Source organism: Cryptomeria japonica, chromosome 10 (assembly GCF_030272615.1).
Source record: "Cryptomeria japonica chromosome 10, Sugi_1.0, whole genome shotgun sequence".
In the NCBI taxonomy this organism is placed as follows: Eukaryota; Viridiplantae; Streptophyta; class Pinopsida; order Cupressales; family Cupressaceae; genus Cryptomeria; species Cryptomeria japonica.
Genome location: NC_081414.1, coordinates 88,611,450 through 88,638,635, shown reverse-complemented (window position 1 = coordinate 88,638,635; position 27,186 = coordinate 88,611,450). Strand labels below are relative to the sequence as shown.

The window sequence follows — 27,186 nt, the reverse complement described above, 5'->3', positions numbered from 1 at the left end:
ATTGAATCATCCAACTCTGCACACTCAGGTTCAACATCCCAATGCTTTGCCTCCCCTTCTTTGTAGGTATTGTCTTTTTGTTTTAGGAGCCTCAAGTTTGAATGCACATAGACCAAGTCTTCCACCTTCTTGGAATGTAGTCTATTGTGTTTTATTGAGTGGATGAAGGAGTATGTGCTCCAATTCCTCTCGGATGATGAAGAACTAGCAACCTATCAATGTTTTAATTCAAAAATAATAATGTCAACATTAACAATCAGCCACCACTGGTCAAATATCATCAAAAGTCATCAAACATATCATCCTCCTCCTCCTGTGGCAAATTAGAAGCACAAACAGTGCCACTGGCATTGGTACTAGCAATCTCAGCCTCAGGAGCAGCCTCATTGTCATTAGGTAGCTCATGATCATCATCATCAACTCCAAGTGCACCAAGGTGGGCAATTGAATCATCCAACTCTGCACACTCAGGTTCATCCCAATGCTTTGCCTCCCCTTCTTTGTAGGTATTGTCTTTTTGTTTTAGGAGCCTCAAGTTTGAATGCACATAGACCAAGTCTTCCGCCTTCTTGGAATGTAGTCTATTCTGTTTTATTGAGTGGATGAAGGAGTATGTGCTCCAATTCCTCTCGGATGATGAAGAACTAGCAACCTATCAAGGTTTTCAATTTTAAAATTAGAGAGTTAAGAGTTATGAATAAAAAATTTAAATATAAATTCAATATTCATCAACAAGAATTTAGAAATTAGAATCTTAAGAGTTAAGAACGAACTTGTTATAAAACTTTGATGGCAATGGGTTGTAGGTGCTGGTATATATCTCCATGGAAGTACCACCATTTATGAGCATCAACACCTTCCTTATCTTCAAGAGCGTCAAGACCATAATCATCGGTGCTTGCAAAACTGATGAATTTAGACCACACCATAGGCCGTATGGGATTGGGAAAGAGTCTACAAAGGGCTGCCTTGTGTTGACGTGTATTTTGTACACAACCAAACACAGAATAAAATACCCAAATGGTACCTTATCCTCTCTTGATTAAAGCCTCTGAATGCTGAAGATATCGTGAAAAGGATCAATCAGGGTGACTTCAAGGTTCTTCGTTGTAGGATCTCTATGTGTGGATAAGCACCAGTGGTCGTTGTATATGCTGTTTCTTCAAGGGATCTTACGTACTTTCTGAGAAAGCTTTTCCGTGTTACTCTCTTTTGACTGCAGGAACAGGATTTTCCTAATACTAACAGATTTTCAAAAAAGAGCAAAAGATAAGGGTTTCAAGAGATGAATACTAATCTAATCCTAAGAATGACTCAATGTAGGCTAGACTTGGTAAGATTCTACCAATTTCAGTATTGCCAAGAAATTACAACTCTACTGGAATTGATGCAATCTTCTAAGGTGATTGAGTGATTTTCAAATCATCAAGGATATAGATACTATCATAGAGATACATATCAATATTTCAGCAATGATTGAATTTTCAAGCAATCTCAATATCTCCAGTTGACCACACAAGGCGTCCTTACAATCAGTAAGAAGCTAGTGGTTTGGACCATGAATCTCACCAAAGATCAAGCACAACACTTAGTCCTTCAAACTTAAACTTAAATACTACTTCGACTGAGAATGATTCAAGAAGATAAACAATCATGAAGATAGCCACAAGCATTGCAATAAAACACCATAACTTCAATATTTTATTGATCTCAAAGCCAAATAGACAACAATTTTTCAAAATTCTTTCTTCACTACTCAATCTTGCTACACAATAACTTTCTTCTCTAAGCTCTCTCTCTTCTCTAACTTCTAACTCTTATCAAAATGAAAATGAGTGAGGGTATATATAGCATCCTCAAATACAATGAATGGCCCAGATCGAAAGAAGATCAATGGTTGAGATTTTGACACCTAAACCCTATTTAGGGTTTGTTACAAAAAGGTCCCCATTTAGATGAACATTATTAAATGCATAGCCAAATATTTAATTGGCACAAATATCGAGGAAACATAGACCAATAGGAATTAAGCTGCCACATCATCCTATAACAACTTTTCATCTAAAATTTTGTTCCCTTTCCTATGCTCTTTTTTAGCATATCCAACGAATCTGGACACAATTCTCTCAATCTTAGCAATGGAAATCTCAAGAAGATTCTTCATTCATTCTTCCAAATGAAGGACTTGATCAAAAGCCGTGAGAAGAGCTGCCTCCCATCCAGGTTCAAGTTCTTTGATCTTCTCAATCAAGAACATGGTAGTGAACATCAGATCTCGTTGCTCATCTGTGATGACGTTCTCTTCTTTGCAAAAGATGACCTTGACTCTCTCCTCCAACTCTTGGATGTCCACATCTGTCTCAATCTCGATCCGCTTGCCAAGAATGGTACACAACACTTCAAACACCTTATCTTGAATTGGATGGATGACACCTTCAACTTGACTGCATTTGGTGTTGATGTCTTCAAAAAGGACCTCTTTCATCTGGAGCAGAGCTGACCACTGTAGGAGGTTATGGGTTCCTCCATCCATAATCTTTTCTTGTGCCAGGATCCGTCTTGGTGTTTGCCTTATTACTTGTAGGACAGGAATGATAACATCTCTAGTGTGAGTGAAGGCGGCTACAGTTATCATTAGATTATGGATAACTTCAAGGACCTGGATAGCTCGATGAATTGTCTTCATCATTCTTGTTGCAAATTCAACGGCTACCGTGTGAGATTTATCAATCCAAGAGCTCATAAGCTGAACCAAGCTCTTGACCCTTTCTGCTTCGCCAACTGATTCAAGAGGAAGTGCTTGTAAAGGAGATACTGCTGGATCATGACGTCTCAAGGGCTGATTGAGATGACTAAAATAGCCTCTCCAAGCATCGACCTCTGTCTCAAGCTTCTTATTCTTTTCCATTTCTTCCTTAAGTTTGTCTTTAAGTGCTTCAAATGAATCTGTTGCCTCTTCCATTGCTTGTTCGGTAGTAAGTGGACCAAGCTCAAATATTTCTAAGTCATACTCATTTGCAAGAATCTCACCTTCATACTTGTCCACTACTGGTGTAGCTATTTGCAATTTCCTGGATCCTGTCTCATCCCTTATTACCTTGGACATCTTTGTGGCCTTCCTATTTTCCATTACCTCTTGAGAATTTCCTATAAGGCTTTCTAAATCAAATACATCTTCTTCCTCTTCAACCACAACCACCCTTGTTAGTCTCTCTTTTAACCAATCCGGGGTGGCGGATCTTGTTTCTCTTACTTGTATTTCTTCAAGTAGTGGTCCATCCTCTCAGAGAGGAGATGTCGTTTCATCATCATTTTTCTCTTCATGTAGCTCATTAGCATCAACTTGGGGAGATTGACTTGATGAATGTTGAGGCGTCTGTCCCTTTTTTGGCTTGTCATTTTGTACCATGGATTCCATAGATTCATCAACTTCAGGTACCATCTTCCCTTGACCTTCCCCTTGGCTTGCCTTCTTTTCATGTCGAGAAGATGTGCTTGATGGGTGACCAAGATTGGCTTCTTGCTTCTTCTTGGAAGGTTCCCTTTTCTCAAGTCTTTCTTTCCTCTTTGCACCTCTGGGATGAGAAGTGTTCTCACTTACGCTTGCTTCTCCTTCTTCTGGTCTTGCCTCCAAAGTAAAAGTCATTGATATATTTTGCTCCCTCAACTTCTGATGTTGTACATCCACCCATCTGCGAGTGCATGATAAAACAGGAGCCATCAAAGCTCTCAAGTCTAAAACCTCAGACTCATTCCAATCTATCTTCACTCCTTTATCTTCTTTGTCATAGGATGACTGGAGGTATCTGCCATTATCTTGGGCTTGATCAGCTACTCTATAAACTTTGCATTTCCTGACGAAATCTAAGGGTAGCCTGGAATGCATCTTTCTTTTAACCTCTAAATTACTTGGGAGATTCATCCAAAAATCCTCCACTTGAAACTCATGTTTGTACTTCTTACCGATTGTCTCCTCCATATAACCGTGAGGATCAAAATTCTCCCGCGAGGCAAAGGATGTGAATGAGTATAAAGATAATTCCTTCTCTGCATCTTCTGAGGCTTGAGTGTTAGGACATACTTCAAGTGAATTCCCTAGTATGATGGGCACGAGAATTCCATTTCCATGCTTGTGTTTGGATACCTTTGCATAAGCTGCCAACTGTCTAGTCACCTCAAGTAGCACTATCCTGTCTGTCGGATACCTCGGCAACATGTAGGGAGGTGAAGGACACCCATGAACTCTGATGTATGTAAACTTTTGAAACTGGATGAACCATGCACCATACTTCTTCACAAGCTCTTGTGCATCCAGAGATAGTCGATTATGAATCCCACCTTGCAATATCCTAGTAATGTTCATCGTGAAGGTGTCATTGACTAACTTATAGTCACTTCTAGGCGGGTGATGCAGATGAACATAAGAGTCACAAACTCTCATTTCTCCGGGTCCTCTTCTGATCACTCCTTTGTGAGGTAGCCCTGCATACTCGAAACTCCTGATTAAGACATATATAACATATGAGCTCATGTGGAATGATTTGGTGGGTCTTAGCCTTCTCAACTACACATCCAGACAATTGCTGATAATTCTGGCCCAATGAAGCATTCCTTTTCCTTGGACTATCACTTGAATGAAGAAGAACATCCACTTTTCGAAGTAGAAAGCTTGAGGAGCCCCTGTAACTCGATTGAGCAAAGTTATCAAATCTTTGTATTCCTCTTGGAAGTCGATCCTATGCGGTGTATTGGGAATCTTGTTCAGGCGAGGCCGACTTTTGAGCAACCAATTCTTATTGATGAGATTCAGACAAGTATCGGGATCATCTTCATAGATTGACCTGGCTCCTTCTAAGCTTTTGTAAATCATATCTTTATGCTTTGGAAGATGAAGAGCTTCACTTATAGCTTCCTCTGAAAGGTAAGCTAAGGTGTTCCCTTCCTTGGATACGATCGTCCTTGATTGTGAGTCATAGTGGTGGGCACACTCGATCATCAGCTCATGACACTTGACTGCTGGAGGGAAACCTGCCGCCTTGATGATGCCACTTTCAATTATCTTCTTCGCAACAGGTGATGGCTTGCCAATGTAGAGGACCTCTCGAAACTTCTTCACATTGAAGTTTCCTAAGTTGGTGTCTCCGATATTACTCCATTTGGACACGATCCTGGTCTCCAATTCGTCATTCTTCTGATCTTCTTTGATGAGAGCCGGGTGACTAGTAGATACTCCTGCCTTTGGAGTCGCCATCTTGATACCTACACAACATTTCAAAATTAGTCCTTGAGCATTAAAGGGTAGAAAATAAGACTCAAAAGGAAGATTTAAGATATCAATTAGGAAACCTCATGATAAATCTAGAGTTATCATTTCCCAATTAATTAATCAACACTTAGACTTTTCTAAAAAAAAGGTGCCCAAAAATCAAGTCTTGAACAAGGATATTAAGATAATTTCGCCATACCTCCTCTTGAGTACTCGAAAAAACTTGACAATGATGAAAGAAAAACTAGACTTTGATGGACAAGGCCTAGATTATAGTCCTCCTTTGGATGGATTGCGCCTCCTCTAGCTTCAAAAAGAATAAATTCCACCCTCCTTAGTATCCACACTTAGTAGAAATTCGCTCCAAACAAGCTATATTTCGCTCCTCCAATTCGCTCTTCAATTTCGCACTTAGAAGGAATGAATGAATGATTTGAAATGTGAAGCAACACTCCTCCATTATATACAGCGCTCACCCTACTCCCTTCAAGGCCGACTTGGCAAAAAAAGGGGTAAAAAATAAATAAAATCTCTAAAAAAGGGTGGCCGACTTGCCTATAAAAGCAAAACAATTCCCTTGAGCGCTCATTTTAAATTTTTAAAAAAATTAATTTTAATCCTCCAAGGTAAAATTTTGATTATTTCAAGGCTTAAAACTAATTTATTAAATGCAAAATGCTTTTAAATTAATGCGAATTTAAATTTAATTTTCCAAATGTCTCAAATTTAGCAATTTTGATGATTTAGTGCAAACTGGAAAATATCAATTTCTTGATCAAGGTCTCAATGAAGCTTGCTAAAGATTTCGCCCTAGACCCTCTCCAAGGGTCAGGAGCGATTTTCCAAATTAGGCCTTCAATATTTCATACCTTGACTCTAAAATCTCTTGGAGGGTGAATTCATATCCATTTAAGGTCTTACATTTTCAAATTTTGGTATTCTGCATGAGGAATTTAGGTGGAAATGTGGATTTCGCCTTGGACCCTCTCCAAGGGTCAGGAGCGATTTTCTCATTTTAGGTTATAATCCACCTTAGCTTGATTGTTGAACTCTCAACGCAATTTCCAAGATCCATTTCCTTGCACTACTGAGTTACTTCATCAAAAATCTTGAAGGAAATAATGCTTTTAGAGGAATTTCGCCCTGGACCCTCTCCAAGGGTCAGGAGCGATTTTCATAATTTGGCTCAAAATTGACATTTTTCAAAGTTCAAAATCTCTTCAAGGCATCTCAAATAGGTCTTCTCACTGAATTCCAGACTTAGTTCTATCCAACTTAGGAGAAAAAGTGTGATTTTGGTGTTTTTCGCCCTAGACCCTCTCCAAGGGTCAGGAGCGATTTTTGCAACTTTGACTAAAAATCCTCATTTCCTTATCTAAAAACTTCTTCACCAAGCAAGATTATGTTTATGCCTCCAAACTAAGCAAGAAAATCCTCTTTCCAAGTTTTTCGCCCTGGACCCTCAGCAAGGGTCAGGAGCGATTTTGCAAATCTAGACTCAATCCATCATCATTTCTTGTTGAAACTTTCACTCATCGCTAGGCAATGTCCTTCCTTATCCATCCCATCCAAATTTGCTTTGTTTCTGCAAGGTAGAATAAGAGTTTTTCAAATTTTCGCCCTGGACCCTCAGCAAGGGTCAGGAGCGACTTTTCTTCTCTTGGCCTAGAATCATCAAGTTTTGAAGCAAACCACTACTCATCATGATCTTAAAGGGCATCTTTACCTTAGTGCATCCTTGCCTTAGCAAAATCTTCAAAGAAATAGGTAGTTTTTGTGATTTTTGCCCTAGGCCTTCTGCAAGGGTCAGGAGCGACTTTTGAATTTTAAGACAACTCCTTCATCCTTCCAACTTCGAATCACCTCTAAGGCATAACACATCACGTCATTCTCCTATCCAAAGAAGATATAGCAAGATTTTGTCTCAATTCTACAAAAAAAGGAGAGAACCTTGGAAATTCGCTCTGGACCCTCTCCAAGGGTTAGGAGCGATTTTCATAATTGCCTTCAAAACTTTCATTCTCATCAATCCTTCTTCACTTCAAGGCAATTCGAACATCATTTCAAACTCTTGCCTAGGCTTAGCTTCGTTCAAACTTGGAGGAAAAGGTCCAATGTTAGGTTTTTCGCCCTAGGCCCTCAGAAGGGTCAGGAGCGATTTTCCCTATTTAGCTTGATTGCTTCTTTGTTGGCCATCCAAATTATCTTCAATGGGTAAAACATACCTCTTTACATCCATTCCAACCATAAAAATCATTTTGACTTTGCAAGAAAAAGGTGTTTTTGAGAATTTCGCCCTGGGCCTTCAGAGAGGGTCAGGAGCGATTTTTGCAATTGTGACCAAAATGCTTCACTTTTCACCTTGAAACCTCTTTGCCAAGTAAGATTTCATCCTTGTACTATGCTATGAATAGGATTTCACGCCCAAGAAAGGTCAAAAAATGTGTTTATAAAGAATTTCGCCCTGGACCCTCAGCAAGGGTTAGGGGCGAAATTGCCTTTCCTGGGCAAAACTGAGGGTCCAGGGGCGAAATTGCCTTTCCTGGGCAAAACTCCTTCATCTCTTCATCTTCAAACAAGTTTGGGGGCTTCATCATGTTCATTTCACCATTCATCATGCCTTTGACATCTCAATTTGATCAAACAAGGCCAGAGATGACTCCAATGGAAAATTTCGCCCTGGACCCTCAGCAAGGGTCAGGAGCGAATTTTATGTTTTCAACAAAATCCTTCGTCTTTTCAAGTTAAAACTTTCTCAGGCAGGTAAAGGGAGATGCTCATTTTCCATTCATGTTCAAAACTTGGTCCTTTTTCACTCCAAAATAAGGAAAATTCAAAATTTCGCCCTGGGCCTTTAGCAAGGGTCAGGAGTGATTTTACCTTTGTTGCCCAAAACTCATCATTTTTCATGCTCTCAAACCTTCAAATGCATCTAGTGACGTCCAATCTTCCTTCTGGGAGACCTTGCACAAAACAAGTTAGCCAAAATTAGTGACAGATAAACTTAAACAACATTTTTCGCCCTGGACCCTCAGCAAGGGTCAGGAGCGAAATCCTCATTTTAGGCTAAACTGTTCAAAATTTAAGTCTCAAACCACTTCACAAGGCAAAGTCAGGTCATTTTCAAGGCCAGGAACCAGTTAGCAAGTCTACTAAAAAACAAGACATTGTGTTTAGAATGAAGTTCGCCTTGGACCCTCAGCAAGGGTCAGGAGCGAATTTTCTATTTCAGGCATCATCTTGCTCTCCAAAAATTGATCAAAAACCTCTCCAGGCAAGAACACACAATTTCACCTTCAAGCATGTCAACACTTAGTCAAAATTTGCGAAGGAAATCCAGTTTACAAGGAATTTCGCCGTGGACCCTCTGCAAGGGTCAGGAGTGAATTTGACATTTTCAGGCTCTTGGTCCATTTCATTCCCCATTTAACTTGGCCGACTAGACTCACTTTCCTTACTGACCCAACTTAGCTAACTCAGATTTGGAAACAAACAGGACTTTACCCTAAAAACCCCTATTCAATCTAGACCTAACTTGAGACCTATTTGACTCCCCTGAAAGGTTTACCTCATTCCAACAATCTTAATTCTTCAGGGAGACATCTAACAATTTTCCAAAATTTGACTAGACTCAGCTTGAATGATACCAAAAAAGAACCCTTAATGATTAGCCCTAGCCCAGACAGACAACCACTCCCTCAAAATCCTAAAAGCAGAGAGAAGAACAAGCATAGAGAAAGGAAAACAAAAGCAAAAAGAGGGGGTCCCCCCATTCTAATGGGGCGATGTGTGAAATGGTCACAACACCTTGTACTTGTGAGCAACTTCAGGATCTTTTATGGGACAACTCTAGTGCTACTCTCATTAAGGACCACTTGACTGTAGTACTTGGGGCTCAATGCAAAGGGGTAGTCATTTTGGGAAATCTCCACCATGATTTTCTATAGTTCCTTGAAGAATGTTTCTTTAGGATCTCGCTCTTTCTCATTTATGATTTTTTTCATATCCTCAATCTTGGAGTCAATGCCATCATATACCTCACCCAAGCAAGAACTATTCACGTCAGTGTATTGGATCATGCTCAATATAGGCTTAGTAAATTTCAGGAGGTACTCAGCATGATCCCACCAAGAGTCATCTAGAGATGATGAATTGTTCTTGAATTCCTTTAAGTGTCTCTTCCATCTTGATACAATCATCTCTTGTTTTATCAAGAGTTTCCTTCCTTGCCATCAAAATACAATACCACTTGTTGAAGTCATAGACTGCTTTTGCTTTCATCACTCCACCATCAATTAGCACCTGTTTGGGAATTTCCTTCAATGCTTGCAAACATGGTATGGTCTTATCCCGGATAAACTAAAACTCTTCCCATATTTCCATGATATTTTGGATCCTGCACAAGAATGTGGTGACTTTGTCATAGGTTTGCATGAATTCATGAGTGAAGGTACTAGCTTGTTGAAAAACATTCTCAATTCATGTTTTAGTGACTTGGGCTATCATTCTTGCCTCTTCCACTCCTTCAACTGCTTCTTTGGAGAGTATCTATTTTGGGCATGGTGTGTCTTCTTGTCGGGATGACAGATGGTGAATGTAGTCTATCAATTGCTTGTTTTCCTCCTTCAGTTGCTTCCTTTTGCTCACCTCAATCTCCATTTGTTCTTCCATGTTAGAGGCTGATCCTCCAAACTCTTCAACCACTTACGAGTGACAGGACCAGTGTCTATTTCTCTTATATCATAATCTTCTACCCTAATTTGATCTCTTGGTTTATCCAATTTGGGAATAGCCACTTGTACTTTTCGAGAGCCAGATGCATTATTCACAATCCTAGAATATTTCTTAGGCTTCTTTTCTTTATTCTGTTCTACTCTTGCCAGCAAAGTGTCCAAATCTCTTACCTCATCCGCTACTGTCATTGTTTTCTTTTTCATTCTTTCTTTCAACCATTTAAGTACTTGATCGTCCACCTCTTCCAATCCGGGTTGTTGCTGATTACCGTCGGGAGCTGTGAATGTGTCTTCATAATGTTTTTTGATTTTGACCATCAACATCCATGCCTTGTGTTTCTCCAATTGGATTGGTTTGTTGATCGTAAATAGGTTCATCATGAGGTGGTGAATTAACTTCTTCATTGTGTGGTTGATTGGTATTGTCGGATTCATTAACACTTCTCCTATCTTGTGCATTCTGAAAAGCTCCTTCATCTTCTTGTGAGATGTTCTTCCCTTTTGAGGCTGCATTCATGTCCACAAAGATGTCGACCTCCCTGTTAGAAGGATTACTAGTAGTGGATGGAGCACTAGTTGTCCTCTGTTTCTTTTGTTGAGTTGAATTATCATCCATTCCCTTTCTCTTCTTTGCTTGGGCTTGTAAGCTTTCGGGGATATCTTGTTGACTACTCTCTCTTTGTGTGCTTACTTCATTCTCGGTGCTTTCATCTTCAGACTCTTCTGAGTTCTCATATTGATAAGATGATGATTCCTCATTATGCATTCGGTCATATGTTGGAGTGATACCGTTTGCTCTCAACTTGTCTTCTGGATGTAGTATCCACTTCTTAGTGTTTTCCAACACTAATTGGTTTATTATTTCCGGTTGAGTGACTTCAGGAGCATACCAATCTATTGCAGAGAGGGGCTTGTCCTTTTCCTTTTTATAGTGCGACAATATCATATCTCAATCACCTTCTACTTGGTTTGGAACTCACAACACCTTTGTGAGCCTGATCAACTTGAGAGATAGGCTTGAATATGCTTTCTCTCTTATCTCAAAATCGTCAACTGCATTTGCCCAATGATCTTCAATATGCATGAAATGATGAAATCTCTCCTTGTTTATTGTTCCAATGTTGTGGTAGGGATCGAAGTTGCTCCTTGAAGTGTGAATCCTGAGATTGTACTGTTGTAGCTCTTCCTCTGATCCTTGTGCTGCTGAGATAGTGGGGCATGTTTCAAGGGATTTACCTATTTTGATTGGGAAGGTAGTCTTGGCTTTCTTTTTCCTTCTCTCGGGTTCATCATACTTTAACAACTGCCTAGATACTTCCAATAGCACCATCCTGTTCGTGGGATATCTGGGAAGACGGTAAGCATAAGAAGCAACCTTGTATTCTCAAGTAGGTGAATTTTGGAAACTGAATGTACCAAAAGCCATATTTCTTCATCAACTTCTTAGACTCCTCAGATAACCTGATATGGGTACCGCCTTGCAATGTTCTTACAATGTGTATGGTGAAGGAATCATTCACCCTCCTATAGTGAGCAATGCTGTTTTTCAAATGCAATTGAGGATATGCATCATATGATAACATTTGACCCTCAATTGGTCCTACTGGTGCTCTACAATTCAATCCCTTATATTTGCCATATCTAGCTAAAATGTATATCAAGTATGAGCTCATGTAAAATGTCTTAGTTTGCCCCACATTCATCAATTGCTTATGTAAATTATCACTTACTAATTTTGCCTAGTTGATGATGTTAGCTCCTTTGGTTACTTCCTCAATGTAGTGCTACATCCATGGTTCATATGATGGAGCTTGAGGTGAACCCATGAGTCTGTTTAGCATCATGATCAATTCTGCCAACCCTTCCTTGAGATCTGATTTGAGGAGTCTCTTCGGTATTCTCTTATGACTTTTTCTAGGCCCGAGAATCCAATTCTTGCTGAGGATGTCGTTAGAAGCTTCTGGTTTACTTTGATACAAAGCTAAGGCATCATCCTTGCTTTTGTAGATCATCTTGTCGTATGTGGGGACATTGAATACTTCAGCTACAGATAGTTCTGTGAGATATGCTATCTTCCTTCCATCTGGTGCTACGATTTGCCTCTGCTCCGGGTGGTAATGCTTAGCACATTCGAGGATCAGCTCGCTACATTGGACTGCCGGTGGGAAGCAAGCTATATGAGATATGCCATTTCTTGTGAGCTTCTTCGCCAACTTGGAGGTATTGTACTTGCCTCTCCCAAATACTTGATCTTGGAAGTCATCCATATCTATGTGTCCAAAGTTGGTGTCGCTAATCTTCCGCCATTTGGATGTGAGCTTAGTATCAAAGAGCACGTCTTTGAATCCGTTCTTCATTAGTACTTGCGTTCAATTTCCTCGTGTCTTCGTGTCAGACATTAGCCTACAAACAAAATGATTTTGTCACAAAATAGATGTGGATTTGGTAGTTCTAAAGAATGATATATGATAAATAAGAATGCTAACAATTTTCAGCTTGACCAATGACTTCTCATACCTCAGCTAAGACAAACAAAAACCTTTCCTCAAGAAAATTACAAGCTACATCTCTTTGAGATGACAAAAGACAGACCTGGAAATGAGAAAGTAAACTCAGATTTTCAAACCTTTATAGCAACTTGTTAAACCTTAGGGTTTGTGAAAGCAGTTTTTGCATTGAAGAATGGTCTTACAAATGAAGATTTGCCAAATGTCAAGGTCTGACTTGGCTTTATTTTACTCCTCTATATTGCTGCAGGTCTGATGATGCATACACTCTCGCCAAACTTCGCCTATATTGTACTTAATTTGGACTGGAAATTTTCCATATTAGGCTTAGAATGCTTCTAATCCAAATCGCCTCTCTTAAATGTTTATTTTGATCAATGAAATGATCAAAATTCTTTGCCTAAGTCGCTGATCTCCTTTGTCCAAATTGCTGGCCTGAAGATGAAAATTATCTTTCTAAATTATCGTTTTGAATGCTGAAGATAGACTTGCTGATGTCTTGAGGTGCAGATCGAATTTTGCTTGGATGATATCTTAAAAATGAAATTGATTGCCTTCTTATATAGGCACTAAGACATAGAGTCACCTCCTTTCATCTCAAATTCCTACATAGGCCGACTTTGCATCTTAAACAAAAACTTTTTAATTCATTTCTTTAGCTGGCGCTTCTCCTTCATGGTGACTTCCTCTCCTTTTTTTTTATTTGCCTTTTCACTTGCACAATATTTTCAGCTTTTGATGCCTCATTTGGACTTATATCAAGTCGGATTTTCACATTCCATTGGTGGCGAAACATTTATTGGTTTGTACTTATCATCATAGGTGGCTATTTTGCATTCATTTACACTTAGACAACTTGGCGGCCTTTTGGTCTTCATTTGCACTTGACAATTGGAGCGGCTTTTCAAGCTTCATTTGGACTTTATTCAAAACTTCTTTTCAAATCGGTCTTAGGCTCTTCATTTGTACCTCAGTGTTTTGCACTTTGTTTGCACTATTTTCATTTTGACACCTTGGGCGAGGATTTGATCTTCATTTGCATCCCTTGAACTTGGCAGTTTTCTTGAGTTCATTTGGACTTGAAGGCATAGGCGGCTTTTTCTCCTTCGTTTGCACTTCACAACTTGGGTGGCTTTTCATGCTTTGTTTGCATCTCATGAAATGGGCGGCTTTTCCTCCTTTGTTTGCACCTCATGAAATGGGCTGCTTTTCTTCCTTCGTTTGCACCTCATGAGTTGGGTGGCTTTTCAAGCTTTGTTTGTACCTAGAGGTTTGAGTGGCCTTTTTCCTTTCATTTGTACCTCATCGTCATGGTGGTCTTCAAGCTTGGTTTGGACTTGATCATCTTGGCAAGATTTTGATCTTTATTTGGACATGGTGAAAACCCCCTTTGTTTGGACTTCATGAACATCTCCTTCTCAAATCGGTGATTGGAGCTTCATTTGCACTTAGGTGTTTTATATTTTATTTGCACCATTTCCATTTCACACCTCTTTCGTACCTCTTTTCTTCATTAATTTCAAACTTGAGTGAGGCGGCATTTTGTTATCCATTTGCACCAAATTCATTTCGCGTTTCGTTCGCACCACTTTCGAGGCCTAAACTTTCAAACTTGAAGGGCGGTATTTTATCCTTCATTTGGACGAAGTTCTCACCTTGTTTCGTTCGTACCACTTTCATATTGTGAAATCTCCAACTTGAAGGGCAGAATTTTCACCCTCATTTGTACCTTGTTCATCTTATGTTCCATTCGTATTTCAATAAAATCTGGATTTCAAAGCTCTCATTTGTACAAACTTGAAATTGTTAAGCGGCCATTCATCAAGATCTGTTTTAGCAAATTCATGCCTTAGCCAATTCTCATTTTGAATCCCAATTTGACCTATGCTATGAGATCGCATTGTCTATCTCCCCTGGAAGTGATCCTAAAGACTCTTTTCTCTCATTCGGACCTAAACCACTTCAATTCTCATCTCTTTATCCTTTTAACCCTAAAAGACCTTTGAATTGTCATCAAGATTTAAAATATCCTAAGGCAAGAGAAACTTTCAATTTGGAGTCTGACTAAGACTACTAGCTACTTCAATCAATCGACTTAATTTGCTAGAAGCGAAAAAGAGGGGGTCCCCATTTTTGATGGGGTTGATGTGTGAAATGGTAACAATAGAACCATTCCGGTTAAGAGGACTGTGAAGAACAAGGAAGTTGAAACCCTAACTGGAGTGATGGGAGATCAAAGAGCATTGTTGATTGACAAAATTGTTAATCCCGTGGTGAGGTATGTTGCGTACGAAATATCTTACAAAATTTATTTCAAAAATAGACAAGGTTCTACCTCGAGGCTATTGCCGTATATGTTGCGCATAAGCTTGTTATGGAAGATGTAGTTTTTGATTTGTGTGAATTGTTGAAGAATTAGTTGTTAGAGAATATTAACATGACAAAGAATAAAGGTTACCCCTTTTGGTTTGGATCGTTGCTTGTATGTTTAGCAATGTATTTTCTGAGATCTTTGTCGTTGAAGGAAAATGTGCTGTGGAAATCCCAAGTTCTGATTGCAAGGCAAATTTATTGATATCTTGATTGTTTGGAAAAGAAAGATGAAGCATGTGAAGACTACTTTAAGATGTTTTAGAAGATTTCGAATATTGGTTTGGTATTCCCTACTACTGGTTTTGCTAAGGAGAGTTTGGTCTTCGGAAAGAGGAAGCTGAAGGATGTTGTTCTTTTTGGATCCCCGAAACTTGAGTTGAAGAAGAAAGATCAAAAATAGGAAGATGTTATTGAACTAGATGATCCAAAATCTCTTGTGGCTGAAGAAAAGTTGACTGTTGTAGACAAGGAGAAGATATTTCAGAGACAAAAGCAGATAATATGCAGAATATGTTGGAGAAATGCAATGATGCTCAGAGGACTTTGACATAATGCATCTGTGAGACGAAGAATTGTATTGACGATGCCAGCCGAGTATATAGGTATTGTCTCCAATGGCCGGCTGTTATGGCAAATTTCAAGGTAAAAATTGAATCAATTGAAACATAATTAATTTCTATTGGGAAGACATTTGATTTTCTGAGTGACAAGGATGGAAGTTAGAGAGAAAGGGTAGATTCATTGCAAACTAAGTTATTATCTTTGTAAAGGCAGAAAGAAGACATTGTGAATATTTTCTGGACGGTGAAAGAAATTGTTGAAGCCAAATTAGAACATTTTTTATGACTTCTTAGAGATGCAAAAGAATATGAATGGAATCCGTCCATTTTGCACAACTTATCTCATGCTATTGATCTATTGGTTGAAACCAAAAGCATATCTGTGAGTATTAAACTGGCAGTGCATTCCGGGAAGGTTCTCCTTTAGGAACTTAAGGAGAAATACAAGAGGATTTTTCAGAAGAAGAGCAATTAAGTTTTCTTTTTTGATTGATACACAATTTTGATATCTTTTTTTTGTTGGTTGAAGGCACCCTTTGTCCTTGATGTCAAAGGGGGAGAAAGGCAAAGGAAGAAAGGTAAATGGATAAATGGAGATATGAGTGATATGAGTAAGGGGGAGATATATTTAGTATTGTGCAGATATATATGCAGACATGTTTTTCCTTTTGAGAGTTTTCTTTTTGAGATGTTTTGCCATCAATGACAAAGGGGGAGATTGTTAGATTTGTGTGAATGTTGTCATTGATGTCAAACCCTGTGATCCGGTTAAGACCGGATGTAGCACGTTGAGCAACAAAGGAAGTCAAGTATGCATTTTGAACAATAGTGGAAGATAGGTATGTATGTGATATTGAGCAGCGAGGAATGTATTGTCTACAGAGAGTATTTTCCCAAAGATCCTTTACTTCAGAATCTATTGTTTTGCTAGTCATGGTTTGTATCAAGTGTCGGTATTAGTTGTGACAATTGAATTGCTATCCCGACTTTGGTATTGCAACTTGACCTGTGAATCCTATGCTTCAGAATCTGTGGCATTCGTATCTTGAAGATGGAAGTCGTTGTGCTTGGAATTTGTGCCTATGGGTCCGTGTCTACGGGTCCGACAAACCCTGCGTGTGTTCTAGTAATTGAAGCGCGTGTTCTAGTAACTAAAGCGTGAGAAGGAAGCATGTAGAAGATCAATGAAGGCTGACTTGGTTATTCTGTTTTGGTCAAGGCATATTTGTGTAGCGTGTTGATTTGAGCAATGCATTATTTGTGCGTGGCCGACATATTATCTTGGTATATGTGCTTACCGATATATATATAAGACCAAGTTGCAATAATCCCTCACCGGATCTGCTGCAAGCAATCGAGTTGACAAATTGAAGATAGAGTTGCAGGAATCCCTTACTGGATCTACTGCAAGTTGTTGTGTTGATTGGTTGAGAAGGTGTTGCAGTGATCCTTCACCGGATCTGTTGTAAGTAGTTGTTTTGTTAATTGAGCTTATCTTGGAACTGACTTCTTGTATTTGGAGATGCAATTCTCTTCTGTTCGATTATTTATATTGCAGTAAGCATTATGGCAGTGAGCCTTATTGTATTCCGACAGTGATCCGTATTGTAATCTGGTAGTGAGCCACCCCTTTTGTAAACACCATATAACTAGTTATATTATCTTGAGAGATAACCCTCTCCGTGTGTAATGTCCCCACTTTCCTAGTTGGTCACTCAGGATTAGAAATTGTAGTTTTGACAATACAGAATGAAATACCAATACAAGCACCTTATCCTTGTTATCAGAAATAATAGCACACCCTTCACTAAAACCTTTAACACAAAGCCAAGCTTTCCAAATAGAGAAAAAAAGCAATCGATCAATAGGGATAATTTTCAAAATTTCCAAAAATAATATCCCACAAATGATATACTCTTCCCTATATGATTCAATTTAAGAGCACAATTAGCTAAATTAATATCTAAAAAGTTGATTTCATAGCATGCATGGCTCTGAGAACCAATTTGACAAGAAGAGAAACACCATGTTGGAAAATGTCCCACCAACTCAGCCCCCCACAATTGTAGGTTTAATACACTACTCCTAAGAGACCACATGCTTTTTCCTACTTCCTTTCGTCTTAAACTAGAGAAGCTTCTAATAAGCTTGTTTAATTGATTAATATGAGAAGAAGCCACAAGTCAACAAGAGGAGAAATATATGGTGTGAAATGAAAACACCTTTTGGCAAACCTGAAAGCTTCCTGCTAAAGGCAACAAATTACCTTGCCACTTAACAATTTTACCATTGACTTTATCCAAAATTCATTCCCCCATACTTTTCAAGGAAGGATTGAAAGAATCCTCAAATATGAAATATCTGATAACCTCATTAAGGCCTAAGCCGTCCAGCCTCTATCTGAAAGCTGCCTGGGAAACTTATCTGTCCAGCAAAGAATATTAGATTTATGCACTACAATTTTTTACCTTGGAGCAACACAATAAATGTTCAATCTCCTATCCAAATTCTCAAAATTAAGCTTATCCATTTCAACAAAAATAGAAGTATCTTAAAAATAGTAAAGTTCAATGTTAAAGTCTCTAGAGGGTATATTCAGCCCAACAGGGACCCTAAGGTGCCTTCTCTTAACAGATGATGGATAGATTTGCAACTAAAACATAAGGGGCAAGAGGACACCCCTACATTATAGATCTATGAAGGAGGAGGAATTGGAAAGCTTACCATTAACATTGATTTAAGCATAAGCATATCTAAACATAACACAAAAGAATTCACCAAATCCCAAACATGTAAGCATCAAAATATTAAAAGGCCTTTCTATCCTGTCATGTGCCCTCTCAAAATCTAGAATACACATCCCTTTCTAGTTATCAAATTATCCAATATATATACTTGCCCTTCACAAAACCAGTTAGAGGGGAAGATCACATTGGGTAAAATTTTTTGGACTTTCAAAGTCAAAGCCTTAGCAAAATTCTTATATGACACATTAAGCAAGTATTGGTCTCCAATTCTTTAAATGGGTGGGGTTCCCATCCTTAGGCACAAGAGTACCAAGAGTACCAGCCACAATAGCCTCTTTGTAAACCTCAAGTATATTTTGACTAATCCAATTGATGTTGGCCTTATAGAACTCAATAGGAAAAACATCACAACTAGGAGCCTTAAAAAATTCAAAGCAATTAAATTTAATTATTTTACTTAATTTTGTTAGATATAAAACATCTAAACAAAATCAAGAAATCAAACAAATACATTAACCGAATTGCAAATTAAATAAAACAAACAGGAGCCTTAAAAAAAACTCAAACAATATCACCTAACCACTAAACAACAAAATAAAAATTCAAGTCAAGTATGTCAAGCAAGATAACAATGAGTTGATTGTTCATTTCTTGACCAATGGAGACAAGTCTGTATTCCTCCAACAACGTTCCTCTCATGGATCACAGTGAACTCTGATATTTTCCTTTATAATGTAAACATAAATATGTGTGAAGAGGTCCAAAAACTTCCTTAAAAGTGGCAAATTTATTTCTTGATCTCATTGAGGGTAAGATCCTTATCTAGGTCAACATCTTTATGTCCAAGCTTACGTGACACAAATTTAGAAAAAATACTTCAAGCACTATCTATTATAACATCATCACTATACATTTAGGAAATAGGTTACAACAAATTTTTTTAAAGCTTTTCTAACACCAGACTTATCCTCCAACAGTACAACACCCTCTTCAACAACATTGATTCTCTCTCTTTTATGTTTCACTTTTAAATAGTTTAGAAAAAATCAATACCCAAGTAGCTAAGTGAACCGACATAAGCCTATATCTGATTCTAGAACCCTTAAACTTTTAGAATTGGTCGCAACTCCAAATACATAACATCCGTAGCTCCCTTTTGCAACATATCAAAAAGACTAGCTTGAAGACCACTTTCGACCCGTTGTGACCTTTTTCACACATCCCCCCATTGCAAATGGGGATCCCCTATTTTTGCTTTTTAGGGTTTTGCTTTGGCGTTGCAGATGCTAATCACCAGTCTTTTTACAATTAGGAGTTAGAGTTTTTGAGAAGTCATTCTGAGCCAAGTAATGAAATTATGCTCATAACAGTGTTTGAACGGTCAAAGTGCTTAGAAGGTCTGAAGGACGAGGATCGCAATTGCTTTGAGCCATTTCTGACAACTTTCTATTTTTAGGAATTTCTTCTTTTTTGCTTTTTTCTAAAAATAGAAAGTTTTGTTTTTGGCACTTTGGGCACATTCCAGGAAGTAGCTTTTTTGGCTTGCTTTTTGCTTTTTTCTTCTTTTTTGAAAGTAGAACCTGGGTTTTGTTCTTCATGACATTTGATCACTGCCCATGTTGTCAAATTCGAGAAATTTTGCCTCTTAAGTACAAAAAGCGGGGTTATCTTTTTTTGCTTTTTTTTTCTGAGATTAGGGTTTTGATCCTCAGGCCGCATATCATTATTGCCCATGTTGTTAGAATTGAAAAATTTGGTCTCTAAGGGTAAAAAGCAAGATGGAAACCCTAATTAGGGTTTTGTTCCACAAGATCAGCCATATGATCAATGCTCATGTCCTCAGATTTGAAAAATTATGTCTTTAAGTGTAAAAAGAAAGGTAAAACCTCAATTAGGGTTTTTGTTCCAGATAAAACTTGACATGAACATGGCTGATTGAGTATAAAGTCAAGCATGGAGATGTCACATAGCTGTCCAAGTTGAAATTCACTAATGATAAGGGAAGAAGGTTTGATCAGCTTGGAATCATGTCTAGGCCTAAGCACATTCAAGAATGGCACATAGACTTCCAAGTCCACCAAGATCAAGAAGGATGGCAAAGGCAACATGAAGTGGAAGCATGTCCAAGACACATCAAGGTCCGCCTTGTCTAAGATGGCTAAGACTCTTCAAAGTCTGCCTTGGCATGGAGTCTTCCAAGTTGGCATGACAAAGAGAAGATGAATTCCTTCCTGGCATACATGTCCAAGCATCTTCCAAGTTCGCCTAATGCACAAACAAACTTGGCAAGCACATGTTAAACTCCTACCATCAGTCAACTAACTCACGGCAAGAGTTAGTCAAACTCTTATTGAAGGTTAAGCTACCAAGCTGAAAGGAGAGAGATAAAACTAAGGCATGGAAAGTAAAGAAGGAGCAAAGCCAAATTTCAAAATTGGCAAGTCAAAATCCGCCTAGCATATATCAAGGTTGGCAAAGCCTTTGTCAAGTCCGCCTACAAGAAGACATGGCACAAGGAAGATGAAGTCCGCCCTTGGATTGTCCAAAAAGGTTCAAACTCCGCCCTATGGAAGATGTCCTGACTTCATCAAAGTCCGCCCTCTCTGGTAGATAGAATGTGAACTCCACCCAAGAGATAGAATGTCACAAGACCTTCAAAGTCCGCCTTGGCATGGGCACCTCTCACTCCAACATGTCCAAGAAAGATCCAAGTCTGCCTTGGCAAGGAGGCCTCCAAGTCCGCCTTCTCAGCATTGTCCATCATGATGAAAAGTCCAACTTAGGCAAGAGAGGAATGGCAAAAGGTTGGCAAAGTCTGCCATGTCTAAGGTAAGTTCAAGTCCGCCCTTGGTCTAGCACTCTCCAACTCTGCCCTATGAAGAAGCTCCAACACAAGACAATCCGCTTTGGAAGGATGAAGATCAAGGCAAAGTCTAAGACTTTCTCAAGTTCACCTTGGCATCAAATGCTCAAGTGTGTTCTAGCATAAGCCTAAAACATGTGGCAAGCATGAAGGTAAAACCAAAGGTGGCAGGACATGATCAAAGTCTGCCCAAGTGAAGCCAGGAGAATGGCGAATAGAAGACAAACTCCGCCTTCCTATCGCATATGGCAAGTTGCCTATCAAGTCTACCAAAAGAAAGCATGGTTAAAATCATCCAAGACTAGGCATAAAAGGATGGCAAGAAGGAAATTGTCTTAATATCCATAAAGTCCGCCCATGCTAGATGGAAGATGGCATGAGACTCTCCATGTCCGCTATGTCTTGTCCACATCAAGGTCCACCATGAAGACAAGATTACAAGAGGGATAAAAGCAAAACACATGGTAAAGAGAAGAATGTTTTATGCCTAGCAAAGTCCGCCTAGGCAAGGAAAGGTGGGGGTTTGGCATGACAAAAGGAAATTAAATTTGCTGAGGTAAATTGCATAAAACACAAGTTGACTAGGCGCAAATGGAATATGTGAAGATGCCTAAGCAAGACATAAAAATTTGCCTATGGCTCAAGGGTAAGACATGAAGATAATCGACTTGCCATGCCAAAGAGAGAAAATGGCTAAAGGGAAAAACAAATTTGACAAAGTAACACATGAAATCAAGGGTCAAACAAACGAACGGGTTGGAAAATAAAAGTTTGACACATGAAAAATGGTTGTGTGGAATTTTCCACAACCAAAAGAATCAAATTTTGACTAAGTGTTGGAGAAGAAACATGAAGAAAGAAGAAGAACAAAGAGGAAATGAATAAAATTCTTGTCCAAAGGCAAAGTTTGTTCTACTTAGCAAATGCCAGATCCAGAATTGAAGGCAAATCCACAGGCAAGTGTGTCTGAGCATAGAAATGGTCAAAAAAATCTTCGCTAGGTGCTGGAGGATCCACATGAAGGTGTCACAAAATAAAATTGACTTGGCTAAGTATGGGAAATACTTCACAAAAAAAGTTCCAATTTCCTTCATTGTGGCGAAGGCACAAGGGAATTCTTCTCCAAATTGAGGGCACATGAAAGAATTTCAAGGCATTAAGAAAGAAAAGTCTTCAGACTTGGCAAAAAATGAAAAGAAATTCCGGATTTCTTGAAGGATTTCATCTCCTAAAGACAACCTCCCGATCAAGATCATATGGTGGTAAGAAGAGTATTCCAAACAAAGTTCCATACTGTTGATGTGTATTTTGTACACGACCAAACACAGAATAAAATACCTAAAGGGTACCTTATCCTCTCTTGAATAAAGCCTCCGAATGCTGAAGATGTCGCGAAAAGGATCAATCGGGATGACTTCAAGGTTCTTTGCTGTAGGATCTCTACATGTGGATAAGCTCTCTGTGGTATGATGTGATTTTGCTGGAATCACAAGGGGACTTACACTCAATGACTGAACGTCTGATTTGCTGGAATCACAAGTCCTACTAACTAACTGGAAGACAAACAAATGGCAAAAGATGCAGGGTTCAGGAAGTCTACTCTACTACCTAGAATGCGAGAAGATGGATGAATGACTAGGTGGAGTCCTACTGGGCTAGGTCTCACCATCAAGATGAACAATTCAACACCAACTCAATGCGATCTTCTAAGGGGTGCTTCCAATATGTTCAAATCGTACACCATCAGACACTGATCACCATTCAAGATAATGTATGAAACAATAGACGTGTAACGACTTAAGATTAAGCTCATTTTATTCCAGTTGACCACGCAAGGCGCACTTACCATTAGCAAGAGGCTAGTGGTTTGGATTAGACGGATTCCACACAGGTGCATTCAACAATTTCCTTCATTCGATCTAATCATCTACCATCTAGAATTGAAGATTCAACAAGAAACCATGCATATTGCAAGAAACGACACACTTCACCATTACTTCAATGAAAATGGAGTTTATTTACAATCAATGGCAACAATTTCTTGCCTTGTCCTCCTATTCTACTCTAATTGCTATTCTATCAACTGACTACTCACCTTCTAACTATTGACTAACTATTTTCTATTCACTAACTCTTTTCTATTAGCCTTTACAAAATGAAGAGCCGGGGCTTATATAGTGCCCTTAATACAATTCAATGGCTAAGATCAATTTGAGATCAATGGCCAAGATTCTACAATGAAAACCCTAATCAGGGTTTTATTTTGTAATCTCGACCTTTGATTTGAAATCAATTTTGGCCATTGAATTGTAATTGGGGAGCCTATAAATTAAGCTCACTTGTAAATCATGGGAGCATCGCGTAAAACATGTTGAGATAAGTAATTGTTGCTTACAACTGCCAAAGAAATAAGTAATACATTGTTCGAATTGATGGTGATTACCTCTCTTATTTTGAAGTTGGCATGGTTCTTATCCCTCATCATAGTTTAGATTTTATTTCATGTATGTTAGAAGAATGCAAGATTTGATAAGTATTGATTCATGGTGAATTTCCTCTCATACTTTTGATGAATAGATGATTTTTGTTTATTGTGTAAAGTTAGTTTGAGCTTATTTTGTGGAGGGTTTAACTTCTACTTAATATTGTTCAACTTTTGGTATTATTCATAAGCATGAAAATCATAAGCACATACCTTGAAGATCACACTCACTTTTTGTAAGTTGTCCTAAGTGTGGCGAAACAAAGTGTTGTTATTGAAGTCACCTAGTCAATACCGTCTCTTGAATTCTTAGGAATAGTTTAGAATTTCTAAACCTTATCTCCTTTTCAGTTTTCTTGAAATCCATGATCCAAAACTCAAACGATAAACCTCCATTGTGAATTGAACAAGCCAAGCGTAAGTACCCCTTGTATTTCAGCATACATAACCAAGGTAGCTATCCAACACAAAGTCGCCCGTTCGCACGTATAAACCTTGGAGTCGCTGTGTGGTCTTTTTCGCAATCTTGGCACACGTAGTGATTTTGTTCAAGAGAGGGTAGAGTATCCTTGTATATTTTATTCTAATGTTCAGTAAATGATAAAACGCATACCAACACAACCTTGATAAAAACTTTCTACAACCTTGTTACCCTGACAGCTCTTTCTTTGGTCTTGCATTTACCAATTCTTATAAAATTGACAGAAGCTTCAATGGCTTTGTTCCACCAACTAACATTAAACCCTTCTGAAAATTTACCAAAATTTAATAGCCAAAGGTTATCGAGTTATATTTACACAAAGGATCTTTAAAATTAGAGACATTAAGCTTAAAAAAACCTTAAAAAACACTAGTAGGTCGGGGAGTACTAGAAGAGGGGAAAACTCAAACTCAATAGAATGATGATTGGAAGGTATAGTATGAAGAACTTGAACGACATTATTACCTTGAACTCGGGGGAATACCAAAAAATGAATTGTCAAGCATGAACCTGTCCAACCTAAAAAATACACTGTTGAATTTTGTTTTTGAAAATTAGGCCATGTGAACTAGATCCCTTGCTACCATGCTTACAAGATTTAGTTCAAATGAGGGTCGACAAGATTATTTTCCTCTTAAAGTTATCCCAAACTTCTTTTTTCCATCACTTAAATTAACAACTTCCTTTTTTATCATGACTAATTTCAAGTTCAACCATATTAAAATCACCACTACAAATCCAAGGAATACACTTAAAAGTTAAAATAATTGGCTAACAAGTTTCACAATTCAAATTGCTTTTTGTAATCATCAGGAGTATATAGAGAACAAACACCAAAGTTTAATTATCCAAATTGGACTCAACCTACATCACCCTATTATAGGCAGCAGTACTAGGGCTGATGAGATTAGGACCCAACATGGGTTCAAGAGAATGGAAACCCAACCTTTCTTTTTAACAGGCTTAGAAGAAAACACAATAGTATTGGGCCAGATAATCTTACAAGCACAATCTGAACAATGATCAACAAATTTTACCTCTTGCAACAAAACATCAGTTCAAGTTCATTTTGGATTTAACCATATGCTTTCTATCATGGGCTTCAAGATCTCTACATTCCAGCTTAGAACTTTCTTCAAAGATAGATAAAGGGAAGGACAAGGAAACTACTGGTCAAAGCATTGCTCTTCAACCCACCTGAAGAAGTCCTAGTCTTAGTTTCATCTATTACCATAGAACCCCCACTATATATAGTAATTTCAATATCAAGTTGTTGTGACGTATTCACACATCGCCCCATTGCAAATGGGGACCCCTACTTTTTTTTGCTTTTTGGGGTTCGCTTTCTAGGTGTTTAGGGTTTGTCTGTTAGCCTTTGCATTTTGAGTGTCGCCAGGGGATCAATAGGATGGTAGGCTTTGCTTGAGCCAGGTGAGTCTTTGGGGCCCCAGAATTAGGGTTTCTTTGAGAGTCTTCTTTAGGGCCTGGTTTTGCTCTTGTTGCTAAATGTGTCTTGCTTTGTGAGTGGGTATCATTCTTGAAGGTCTGAGTTAGGTCGAGTTGGTGAGTGATGAAGTCTGGAATGTCATCTTGATCTTCAAATGCCCTGAAATTTGGCTAAGTCTGGAATGCCCTGATCCTGAAATTTGGCTAAGTCTGGAATGTCCTGATCCTGAAATTTGACTAAGTCTGGAAAACTGAAGAATCCTCCAAAAACTAGATTTTGCAATATAACTCCTGGAGGTCCGAAACCACTCTCAAACATCTTGAAAGTATATATGGAATATAACTTAAAGTATAAGAAAGACTTATACTTAAATGTTATATTCCATAAAATGATCCTGACGGAGAGTCCAAAATGTCAAATTTCGCTCCTGACCCTTCCAAAGGGTCCAGAGCGAAATTCTCCATAAGACATTCTACTTTGACCAAAACCTAGAACTAACGCATTCCCAAGCTTGAATGAAGGCAAAAGCACTTGTTTGAATGAAGAAATGCGAAAAAATGAAGTCAGGATCATGGCCTAAGGTGAATTTCGCTCCTGACCCTTCCAAAGGGTCTAGAGCGAAATTCATATTTCCTCTATTTTTCTCCTTAGCTTGACCAAGTTTGTAGACTTTTGAGGCATAATTGAGAAGGTTTGATGCGACTTTGCCTTGGAGAAGGGATTTTAGACCTTGGGATGATGGATTCTAGCTTGGGAGAGGAATTTCGCTCCTGACCCTTCCAAAGGGTCCAGAGCAAAAATCCTTATAACCCTCATTTTCCTTCCTTGTTTTGGATGGGCGTTGGTTTATTAGGCATTGTGTGTGAGTCTTGATGTGTTCTTGCCTTGAGAAGTGCTTTGAAAAGTGAGGATCTTGTCCAAAAATAGGAATTTCGCTCCTGACCCTTCCAAAGGGTCCAGAGCGAAATTCTTCATAAGCCTCATTTGCTCCCTTGTTTTGGATACCAACCTTGTTCCATGAGCGAATTTGGGAAGGAAATAACATGTCTCTGCCTTTTGAGGTGATGGAACGTAGAAATGTGAAGGATTTTGGCCAAGATTAGGAATTTCGCTCCTGACCCTTCCAAAGGGTCCAGAGCGAAAATCCTTATGCACCTCAATTTATCACTTGTCAAGACCAATTTCATAGTTCCTTAGGCATGTTTGGGGGATTTTTGACATGTTCTGACCTTAGGAGGTGAGAAAAGGTGGATGAGATGAAGATTTTAGCCAAGAATAGGAATTTCACTCCTGACCCTTCCAAAGGGTCCAGAGCGAAATTCGCTATAATCCTCATTTGCTACCTTGAATGGGCTTAAAACCTGGTTCCTCAAGTGGAAAACAATCTATATTTGCCTCCAGGAGAAGATTGAAGTTTGAAAAATGAGCAATTAAAGCCTAAATCAAGATTTTCGCTCCTGACCCTTCCAAAGGGTCTAGAGCGAAAATCAACCTAAGACTCATTTCTTGCCTTATTTGACCAAATTTTGATTTGCAAGGCATTTTGAAGGGAAGAGTAGACATGTTTGGATGTTGGAAATGTTTGAAAGCTTTGAAAAAATGAAGGATTCTAGCCAAGAAGGTGAATTTCGCTCCTGACCCTTCCAAAGGGTCCAGAGCGAAATTCCTTGCAAGCCTATTCTTTTGACCTTGTTTTGGCTTAAGACCTTATCGCTTGGGTGAAGGAT

At 38.7% G+C, this 27,186-nt stretch overlaps 1 protein-coding gene across 2 annotated transcripts in view; it reads left to right on the top strand.

Moving 5' to 3' along the window:
* LOC131031496 (uncharacterized) overlaps window positions 1-27,186 on the top strand; it is a 96,424-nt gene that overhangs the window by 9,096 nt on the left and 60,142 nt on the right. The window lies entirely within an intron of this gene.